Source organism: Petromyzon marinus, chromosome 51, assembly GCF_048934315.1.
Source record: "Petromyzon marinus isolate PM22_M1 ecotype Great Lakes invasive population chromosome 51, UKy_Petmar_22M1.pri1.0, whole genome shotgun sequence".
Lineage (NCBI taxonomy): Eukaryota > Metazoa > Chordata > Hyperoartia > Petromyzontiformes > Petromyzontidae > Petromyzon > Petromyzon marinus.
This window is the reverse complement of record NC_133717.1, coordinates 5,095,526-5,106,574: the sequence shown is the minus strand read 5'-3', so window position 1 is coordinate 5,106,574 and position 11,049 is coordinate 5,095,526. Positions and strand designations below refer to the sequence as shown.

The 11,049-nt window shown below is 48.5% G+C and overlaps 1 long non-coding RNA gene across 1 annotated transcript; it reads left to right on the top strand.

Annotated features, from left to right (window-relative positions):
- Nucleotides 1–10,169: 10,169 nt before the first annotated feature.
- On the top strand, nucleotides 10,170–10,587 carry LOC142931237 (uncharacterized). The gene is made up of 2 exons (XR_012947245.1): nucleotides 10,170–10,235; nucleotides 10,441–10,587. It is a non-coding gene; the product is annotated as an uncharacterized LOC142931237 (long non-coding RNA).
- The last annotated feature ends 462 nt before the right edge of the window (nucleotides 10,588–11,049 follow it).

The window sequence follows — 11,049 nt, the reverse complement described above, 5'->3', positions numbered from 1 at the left end:
TAGAAATTTGGTGAGGTAGGAGAGTGTGGAGTAGAGTGAGATGAGACGGGAAAGTTCGGAGAGTATGTGGAGTAGAGATATGAGGCGAGGCGGTCTGTGCCCGTACCTGAGGTCGCATCTGCACCACCCCCTTGATATATTATCTTTCTCAAACCTTCCAAACGGTTCCTCCTTTCCTGCGAAATCTCTCCCCTCCAGTCCTCAGCCAATTCCCTGCCTCCTCCTGCCCAGCTGCAATCCTGCCGCCTTCCATCTTCACGAGCCCTTCTCTCACTCTCCCCCCCCCCCCACACACAGTTAATTGCGTCTCTGCGCCACCATGAATTCCTTTGTGTAAATTCTAAACTGAAGCCCACTGAGCAATTAAGCTCTTTTTCGACCTGGCCACAAATGATAGCTCAAAGAATTGGCTTATCGGCGTGTGGTAATGTATAACAGCCAAATAATCGAAACGCAAATTGATTCTACATGTGGAGGGAAAAATCGGAGGACCCGGAGAACAATTCACGTGGCCACGGGGAGAACGTGCAAACTTCATATATGCAGGCATCAGGGTTGGGATCAAACCCACGATATCCTCTATCACAGGCGAGGTAGTTAACATCGAGCCACTGGGGTGCCCCTGATCCACGCATTCTTACCTGCAAACTGAGACTCTTGTGCCCCGCACCCCCACACCCCTCTCTTGTGTGTGCAGACCCTGACAAGCGGACAGCGACCAAGCCTGCGGCCCCACGACACAGGTCCCGGAGCCCCCTGAGAGTGCGATGCTCCGTTGATGGGGAGTCGATTGGGTCCCGCATGTGCACTGTCAGCATTGGTGGTGGGGAGCAAGGAAGAGGTGGACCACGCCGACAACGTTCCCCACGTTCCCCACTCTGCCGCTCCCATCCGGTGGATGAGAACCACGATGGGCCGAGTTCCAAGCAGCCATCGTGAGTAGAGCTGCGAGTGCACACGAGCATGTGTGTGCATGTGTACATGCCGAGCAGGGTGCAGGGTGGTGGAGCAGTGGGACCCATTGCTCTACAACAACACCAGGTTGACCCGAGTTTATTACCAGCCATGGCTAACATCAGTGACCAGCAATAATTGAACCGGTCCCGAGTCTCTCCTAGGTCGACTCAGCTTAAAAAAGATATCACCTGGTAATGTAAGCATTAGCAGCCAAAGATAGCCAGATGTAGTGCTTGTCATTGTGCAATGTTTATATTTTAATATCTCGCTGACAATACTTTGTCCCAACAGCCTTCTTTGTAGGGCCATTGCCCAAAACGTCGCCTATTATACATTTCTTATTTTAAGGCCACAGTGTTATTGACTGACGAGTTTCTTCTCTATCCCACACGTTGGTGGGATGTAGTCTACCAGCGACTTGTAAGAAAGAAGTTAAAGCCCTGGATGTAGCCTTGACACAGCCTAACTTAAAGCGTAGGTTGGCATAGCCAGGACAATGAATCCGCGTTTGTTTTTGGTGTTCGGCCACGTGGTGCCAATGCTTGACGTTAACCCTCTACCACCCAACGAGGTCGTCAAATTTACAAGATATTGTTTACACTCGCCGATGTATGGATTACATTTTGTTCAATGAATCTCCTCCCCGGTGGCTTAGGACTCTTCACTACCAACATTAACATGAATCAAACTTGACACGGTCTCCGTTTAAGTGAACCGCATGCTTCGCTCGCGTGGCTGCCTTCGGCTCCTCGTTCACCGCCGCGCCCTCTCGTTGTGTTCCAATCAGAGTGTGAAGCAGGCTGGGTCCAAGTGGTGCGCCGTCGCACACCACCTCCGGTCCCGAGGGCCATCGGTGGCAGCGGCTGAGCGTTGTCCCACCTGTGACGACACGGGCCGAGTCGGCGGAGTACCGTGCTCCGGCGCGCAACGTCAGCCAGGAACCATCCACTTGGTACCAGATCACGGTAAATGCAGTGGCCGCACACACGTGGACACAGTCGGTGGTTATCTCCGTGGTGTTATTGGTAAACATACTACGTGCTATCTGCTTTACAGTGGACCTTAATTATCCAGTGATGTCATATGCTGGCGTGATGGTCGGAATAAAAAAAATGAATTCAAATTACACAATTGGGATGACACATAGCAATGTTGCCCTCTCCCCCACTGCAAAAAACATGGAAGGACCCTCCACAAAAAGAGTATTGAGACTCAGTGAAGCTCTCCTGAATAAAAACGCATTGTAATAATACAGGGGCAGATCCAAAGGGGGGTAACAAGGACAATCCTTCGGAAAGCCTTTCGCAAACTGTTGGAGCAGGTGCTATTCGTGGGCAACTTTTAAGGCCAGCATAGCACCTCAGGGTATAGTATGGTTGTTACCTCAGTGCTCATGTTTACACACGACACCAGGTACTCATTTAAAGCTGAGTCGACCTAAGTGAGGCCAACAACCACTTTTTTTGGCCATGAGCGGGAATTGAACTTGGGTGGCCAGGGTTTGTAGGGCAGTGTGCAAACCACTGAGCCAGCACTCCCCGCAGACACACGTACACGTGCAGGTTTACAAATTGCTTGGGGTCTTGGTGGCTTGGTTGGAAATTTGGGATTGTGGGTCTGGGATATGACCTCATGAACTAATTCCTTTGTTGGGATCACTTTTTTGTTGTTTGTGCCTTTGTTTTGGTGCCATTTCTTAACTTGTTTGTTGATTCTTGATTTTGCTTGCTCGTAGGGTTTTCATTTGCTTTGGCAGTGGCTGTATGTGGGATTTGGTCCGAAAAATTCTTAATGTCCGTTGTGGGATGCTTTTAGCATGAATGATGCTATATAAAAGGAAATATATCTTATTGTTCACTCCTGGCCACTGCTTCTTGTGTCCCCAGATTCCTTTTGGGAGGAAGTACGGCAAGGAGGGGCTTCTGCAGTTCCTGCAGCAGGGCTGCTGCACGCCCTTCACTCCGTTGCAGGTATGCGCGCGAGAGATTAAGCGATGTGTTCAAGCTGGACTGCTTACAATCCATCCTGGGTTTAACTATCCTGTGTTTAAACTATTGGTCAAATGTCCAAACTGTGATTTTCTATTCATCACTGTATGCCCAGATTAATGAAAAGGCTTTGATCTTGTATTTGAATAACAAAGTGATGGTGTCGATTTGTCAGATGTTGAGTGGGAGGGTATTCCAAACGGTAGGGGCTGTGCATGAGAAATCTCGTCCATCAATGGGACCATGCCCACCACGCTACACCATTGATGACAACACTGTGCCTCTCTCCAATATTGTGTCTGTATGTGTGTTCTTCTCAGTTCCACTTTGAGGGAGACATGGCAACATTCTATGTGGTGAACTACATGGTGGCCTTGAACCTCAAGGCGCTGTCACGGAAAATTGTCTTTCCCGACAACTATAGGGTGAGTGCGTCGGGGAGGCAGGAGGTGATAGGCCGACCGCTATGAGATGTAAATGTTACATCAGCTGTTTATAGCTGGAGATCACAGCATATCAATAGATTGTTTAATACATCTGTCCAGATCTTTGAGCGTACTTGACTTGAATGCGTACGTGTTTTTCCCCCGGACAGTGCAGCTTCTGCCTCCAACCTCAATGCTCATTCAGGGGATTTGCCGAACAATCCTAATACAGGATCCTCGTGAACAAGTCTTGAGGCTGAGCAAGACTCTCCTGGATAATGAGAGGGCATCATTATTATCCTCATGTAGCCTTTCATAGTGGCCCCAAGAGGTTACTTGGTTGTTCCATTGAAATTCCCTGGGATGGCTGGAAAAGACAGCCGAAGTGGACTGGAGGGCTAGGCCAATAGGTGTGCAATTATGCATGGGTAAATGCATTTCAGCACACATAATGCATGCGTTTAGTCACACGTGTAAGAATCATTTGATTTTGGGTTGAATAGCTCATATACCATGTGTGACCATCCACAGCTATGAAGATTACAGCAATCGAAATCATAAAAAATAGTCATAAATCATCAAACTCATTGAATTGTTGGTGGAAGCCGGGATTCATTTAAAGAATCAATTTACTTTTTCATGTCATTTTAATCATTTCGTTTTTACTGCTTCCCATTATTCCCATCTCATTTTTACCATTTTCTTTGATCCATTTGCCAAATTGCTGCCATCTTGCTGCCATCTTTCCCCCTATGTACAAAAATGATACAGCAAAGAACTGAATGCAAATCGAATACTTTACACGTGATTGGTGACCAGGGCTCACTGTGGAAAATTAAGCATATCCTGGTTTCTTGAGTTCTCTCGCACCTGGTTGCACAACATGCATTAGAATTGTGACACATACACACAGACATGCCCACGCATAAATTGATGCAACTTTCGCGAGCGAATGGGAGCATCGTCGCATCCCTGTCGGGCCAACGAGGTAAGGGAGGGGTGCCAACGTGCCGGCGGCCAGCTGATCGGTGTCGCCGCTTTGTCCGTGTTGCAGGCCATCGTCTTGATGCGCCCAGTCCTAGGCCCACAGTCTCCGCTCGCTGGGGACCTAACGAAGGACGACCAGCGGTTGATCGAGGTGAGGAGGCCATGCGTACAGCCGTCACGCGGCTGCTCTGCTCTCACCGTCGTTCTGTGTGTACGTGTTGGTACATCAGATTGTATGTTGGTATATCAGATTGTTTACGTGTTGGTACATTAGAATGTGTCTGTGTTGATACATCAGAATGTGTTGGTACACCAGATTGTACGTGTTAGCACATCAGAAGTTATCATCACATCTATCATTACTCTCAACACCATCATACTCACCATTGACATCAACTTCATCACCACCACTCACATCATCGTAATTACCTTCATTACCATCATTGTTTGTTACCAACAGGAAGAAGCTGAGCTGCCACAGCCACCCGCATCCATGTCCATGATGGTGCCCAAAGTCATGGCACCCTCTGCTCAGCCGCCGACTGTGCTTCCCGCAGCTGAGCGACCCACAGCTCTCCCAGCCACGGCTCGACCTCGCAAGGCTCAGCCTCGCGAAGATCGGGCTCCCATGGCTCTGCCACGCACAGCTCTGCCACCCACAGCTCTGCCAACCACACCTCAGCCTCCCACACCTCTGCCACCCACACCTCTGCCACCCACACCTCTGCCACTCACACCTCTGCCACCCACAACTCTGCCACCCACACCTCTGCCACCCACACCTCTGCCACCCACACCTCTGCGAACCACACCTCTGCCAACCACACCTCAGCCTCCCACTGCTCTGCCACCCACACCTCTGCCACCCACACCTCTGCCAACCACACCTCTGCCACCCACACCTCTGCCACCCACACCTCTGCCAACCACACCTCAGCCTCCCACCGCTCTGCCACCCACACCTCTGCCACCCACACCTCTGCCACCCACATCTCTGCCACCCACACCTCTGCTACCCACAGCTCAGCCTCCCATCGCTCTGCCGCCCACCTCAGCCGACATTCAAGGCCTCATCGCGAACTTCCTCAAGGAGTAAGGAGCCTTCCAATTCCCTGCACTCACTCAGACACGAGGGTATCCCAGCCTATGCTTTTATGTAATATTTCATCATCATCAGGAATGATCAATGCACTGCTAGGTAAATGCTTCCCCAAGCCATCACTATACAACTGCCCTGCAATGGAATAACCTACCTACAATCGATAGACAAGCTCATTTATACGCTCCAACTCCTGGATGGCCTTGCCCGTAGGCACGTTCCCTCCCTTGGATGTCACCCAGTACTTAGTCTAGACTAATGACCATTATTCCTTCTGCCAGTGTGTTCTGCTCAAACCCACTTACTTTTCTAATCACTTAGAATGGTTTCTTTACGCTGCATATTTTGTTTAAACCACGTGTCTCTCGTTATTACCGTTTTCCGGATGTACTGCCTCCCTTCTACAGATTTGTCCCAATATCTTAATTCTATCATGAATTTATCATTGTATATCAAAGTGCAGCCCTGTAATTCCTTGCGCATTCTACTCCACTAAAGGGAGAGCTGTAGAGAACCCTCTATTGTGTATTTTGCCTAGTCTTCCACAATGGCCGGACATCTTGAAAGGGTAGGGAGTACCCACACTTGACCCCAACACTGCCAATTGAACTAACTGTGGTGGACAGCTGGCTGGACAGAGGTGGGGGGATTCAATCACTTTGCACCTTTGCTTCAACGTTCGCTTACAGAACATTACACTGGCAACCTCTGATTTGCAAGTCCAGCATAATAACTGTTACACCACTGCATCATCCAATTATTTATGCAACAATTCATTGCGACTCTTTTATCATCACAAGCACGACTCTATACTTGCATCGTGAACAAAATAATTGAGTTGACATTATGAATCGATGGATGGCTACGCACTCGGTGATTAAAGTGCGTTGCTTGTGCATTGGCAGGTACTACGGTCTTTATGATACCGCAGACCGCGAGGGTCTGCTCAAGAAGTATCAAAAGGATGCCCTCATCACCATCTACACCCCCTCAGAGTGAGCTGACAAACACACAAACACTCACAAACTGGCCAGCAAGCCTGTCACATGAAAGGATGAATTGGTATTTGCCACAGACCGCTCCCGAGAGACCATGTTACATTGAATTTTGATTTAAAGCTTTCGTGACTGCAGGGATTCTCGTATCGTTGTGGATACTGATGTTTTAATTCCAGTTTTAGAAGCCATATTTCATTTCGAAGCATTTAAAGCAAGCTTCTGATTGGCTGCTTGCGGCTACGTGAAAAACTCCACACGTTTCGGCGCACTTTAAATGGCCTGCTCTTTGATGACGCTATAGAAGTTGTCATTAATGCTTATAACTGCCTGTACCGATGATAAGCAATGTAACACGTATTCTTGGTTCTTTCGGTAAAATCACGTAGAAGGGAAGCAATAAAATAATAAAATATGAAACAATTAAATTCTCACGACGTTTCGACTGCAACACAAGCAATCATCAGGCGTGAAAAATTTTCTTGCTGTGGTTTTCACACCTGATGATGATTGCTTGTGTTGCAGTCGAAACGTCGCGATAATTTTATTGTTTTATATTTTTATTATTTTATTGTTTCCCTTCTACGTGACTTTACCAAAAGAACCAAGAATACGTGTTACATTGCTTATCATCGGTACAGGCAGTTATAAGCATTAATGACAACTTCTATAGCGACATCAAAGAGCAGGCCATTTAAAGTGCGCCGAAACGTGTGGAGTTTTTCACATATAACTGCAAGCAGCCAATCAGAAGCCTGCTTTAAATGCTTCGAAATGAAATATTGCTTCGAAAACTGGAATAAAATCATCAGTTTCCGCAACGATACCAGAAGAAATGCTTTGCGAAAACAAGGAAATTAAATCACACTTGTGGATGTGAGTGTAGCCACTCCGTTTCCTAACAATCCGGATCTTGTTTCTACCTCCAGGAGCAGCCTGGGAGAGAAGGGTCCAGACAAGTCGACCCCAGAAGATTCACGTGAGTGTTGGTCACGAGCGATGTTTGCAGATCCGCGCGTCACTGTGTCACCGCTCATGTCATTCTGTCACCGTGCGCCATGCAGTTTTTTTCTCCTTGCTCTGCACCTCCGATGCAACAGTTGACTACGTACAGTGCAAAATAAATGTTCCATGTGCATATCTGTCGCCACTCGCATCACCACAGTTTTGTTGCCCTCCTGCCCCCTCATCCCACAGCACAGCTCAAGTGCGAGCGGCTGACGGCGGAGGACTTCATCAAAGAGCTGACGCACAAGCATCACGATATGTCCTCCTTCACCACCACCGTCAGCCGTGGCACGGTGAGCTGTGGCCTTGCACCAAAATGCCCTCATTGGCATAGCCGCTGGCTCTGCTTAAACACAAATTGCTGAGCTTATGCGGCCTGAGTTACAAACCTTTCCTGTGCACAAGGCCCTCAATTTATGCTTAGAATTTTTACTATAATTATTTTGACTTATTCTTTGATACCCTTATATCTATGTAAAATGTCCACCTTTCCAAGATTAAACATGAATTATTACGTGAAACCTAACTCTTAAGAGAGATTAAAGCCATCTTCTTGGCCTTAAATATACATTATCCATAGACTTGACACTCGATCCCATTATAATCCCTAGCAACATCTCTCTCTCTCAAACCTTGACACTTACAAAAGCCAAGACTCACACTTACTCTAGCCACAGCACTAACCCTGGCCGAGACCCCAACCCTGCAGTCTCCACCTCTAGGGTTGCTTACAAATGATGGGCGGTCGTGTTTACTTGTGACTCTCACTTTACAGGATACCCAGGTCAACTTCACCGTCCATGGCTTCTTCAAAGAGAGTGAGTATTTGCATAGTCACATTCACCATCAGCTTCGTCATCAGCAGTAGCATCATCACCAGCATCACTGACATTGCATTTAACTACACCAGGTGCATTCTGCACTGCATGCCATAAGCACCACCTCACCATTCTAATTGATCCTGCCATGCGGTTTATGTTAATGGCGTGGCTCTCTCTTGACGCCCGTGCACCTTTGTCGTGTGTGTCGATCCTCAGCCAAGCATTGCCAAGAGTCTGTGAAGATGTTTTGGCGGGTGGTGCAATTGGTGCCAACCATGGATGGCAGGTGAGTCACTTGCACCATGACCCAACACATCATAACAACTGCCGTTCGCCACTAAGTGGCAGTGATGTCACCACGGCGCTTGTGCCAGCCTATGTGCACGTTGAGGCCACTTGAAGTGTGGAACGCCCGCTGGCAGGTCACGGGGCAGACCCAGGTGCTACGGGTCGACTGAGATGGCTGGCCAATGCACCACCTGTGCCCCCTACTATGCCAACTTGCTGTGCTTTGGCCACCCAGCGCTCCGCTCGTTGTTTTGAGCGTCACTCCTCCCCCATTGTTGTTGGAGGGCGACTGCCTCCAACTACCCAGTAGCATTCTTAACGAGCCTCCTCCACAGAGGCCGATTTTAACACGGCGGGTACCAGTCATCGGCAAGTCCACTCAGGACCACATCCTCTTGTACCACATCACTCCATCTCTTCTCTAGCCCATTCCGCGCCCGTTTAGCCCCCTTTATCCAGCCGAACAAAAGCTGTTTAGGCATGCGGTGGCTGGGCATACGGGCTGCATGACACATCATATACACACAGCCACAAACACACACCATGTTTTCGCACACAGACAATACATGCTTTCCTTTCCTCTGCTCCCTCTCCCATTCCTTTGCTTCTTTCTTAACGAAGTTGCATACTCTTGATTTTCCAGAAGGCAGTACAGCAAGTGTGGACTAATCTCCATCTTGTCTTCTGTATGGGATAGAGTGTTGACCCCTTGCCATGTGTGTTTCCTTCAGGTGCTCCATTAGCTTGCTGTTTAACTAAGTAATGTCTTATTATTTTTATTGACCTGCTTGTGTTGACACCCGGCAGGCCATCTGTCGCGAGTGAGCGGATGTTCATCCGCGAAGCTCTTTCAAGTGAGATGCCCCCTGCATTCGCCTCAACAACATCAGCGACGTCCAGCAGCTGCCCGCTTACTGCACTCACCTCGTCCCAGCAGGAGACAGTCAATTCATTCGCTGAAAAATCCCACATGACACCGGAGTGGTCGCAAAGGTGGGCGAGAGCACGTGGGAACTGTCTTACAGCCACACACACGTGCACACACGCATGATGTCATGCTTCATTGCAAGAGTAATCAGACACAGCCCAGCAGGAGCCATTTATTCTGCCAAACCCTTATAGGGGCACCAGGGTCTTTGGACTCGGACTGTTATGTCCTTCTTGCCCCTTCACTCCCCCCTACCCCTTTTGTCCACAGACAGAGGAAAGCGTCAGTCATTTTGTAAAGATTATTAAGGAGACAATGTATGCTTGAGGTGGCTACTCCGGTCCCGAGTTTAAACGATAATTTTTGGTACGTTTCGACAAATTTTGTACAAACACATGGCCATAAAGTCGACTCGAGTGAGGGGCGACTTGACGGTGCATCTCTGCTGCGTTGACCCCGTGACGGCGCTATTCCAAGCGTGCGGATCCCATTGAGAAGCGAGCCAAACGGCACTGTGTAATGGGGCTGCACGGTCGATTCTCACCAGGAGCTGGCATGAACCCGTTTCAGGTGGCCATAGGAATCTGGTCCACAGCCCAGGCACTAGACTTGCAAGCTGGACTGTGGAAAAAAGGCACTGACGTTCTCTTTGCCTCCTGTCCGCGCTCGCCTCCACAGATGCCTGGAGCGGAACAATTGGAATTTCTCCAAAGCGGCCGACGACTTCATCCACCTCTACGTGAGTACCGTGCCGCCCACAATCCTGACCGACACACGTAATCGCAACTGCACCGGCGTGTTCACATTTTGGCGACCGTCGCTAATGATGCCGCTTGTCTCCCTCTCCACTCTGTTCCCTCCTCTCCTCATTCCCTCATCGCAATTGCTGCTCCGGTTTTGGCTGCGGCTCCTGCACGGTCGCCAATCGTCGTTCCCGTCGTCAGGAAGCAGGGAAGATTCCGGGGGAGGCGTTTCTGTGATCAGGCGTCATCCAGAAGCAGCGCCCCACCAAATGGACCCTGACCGCAAAATTTATTTTTGTATCAAAACCGTGATTTTCTGTATTGTAAATACATATTCATTATATTATACATTTTGGCTGTCGTGACATTTTTTTAAAGCATTCTTGTTTGGTGACTAAATTAAATTGTGGATCTCTCCAGATAGCGGTGTACTCAGTACAGACCGTTCGCATAGCGCTCACTTAAAGAATCAGTTTCCAACACCCTTATTTCTTAAGTATGAGGGCTTCATTGGGGTATTGGTAAAAGTGATAATACAGATTGTAACCATTTTATAAGAATTTATGATAACATCAGTACAATGTCCTGTACCTCATTTTAAGGCTGAGTCTGCCTCGTGAAGGCCCAAGACCCGTTAAAATATGCACCACTGTTATTTGTATTAAGTGGGCATTGAACTCCGTTTACCAGGTTCACAGGAGAGTGCACTAACCACTGTGCCACTGGCAGGGGTGGAGCCAGGATTTTGACTTTTGAGGGGCTGACTTCAATATTCTGAGATATCCAGTGTATGTTTTCCAATGGGCGCCA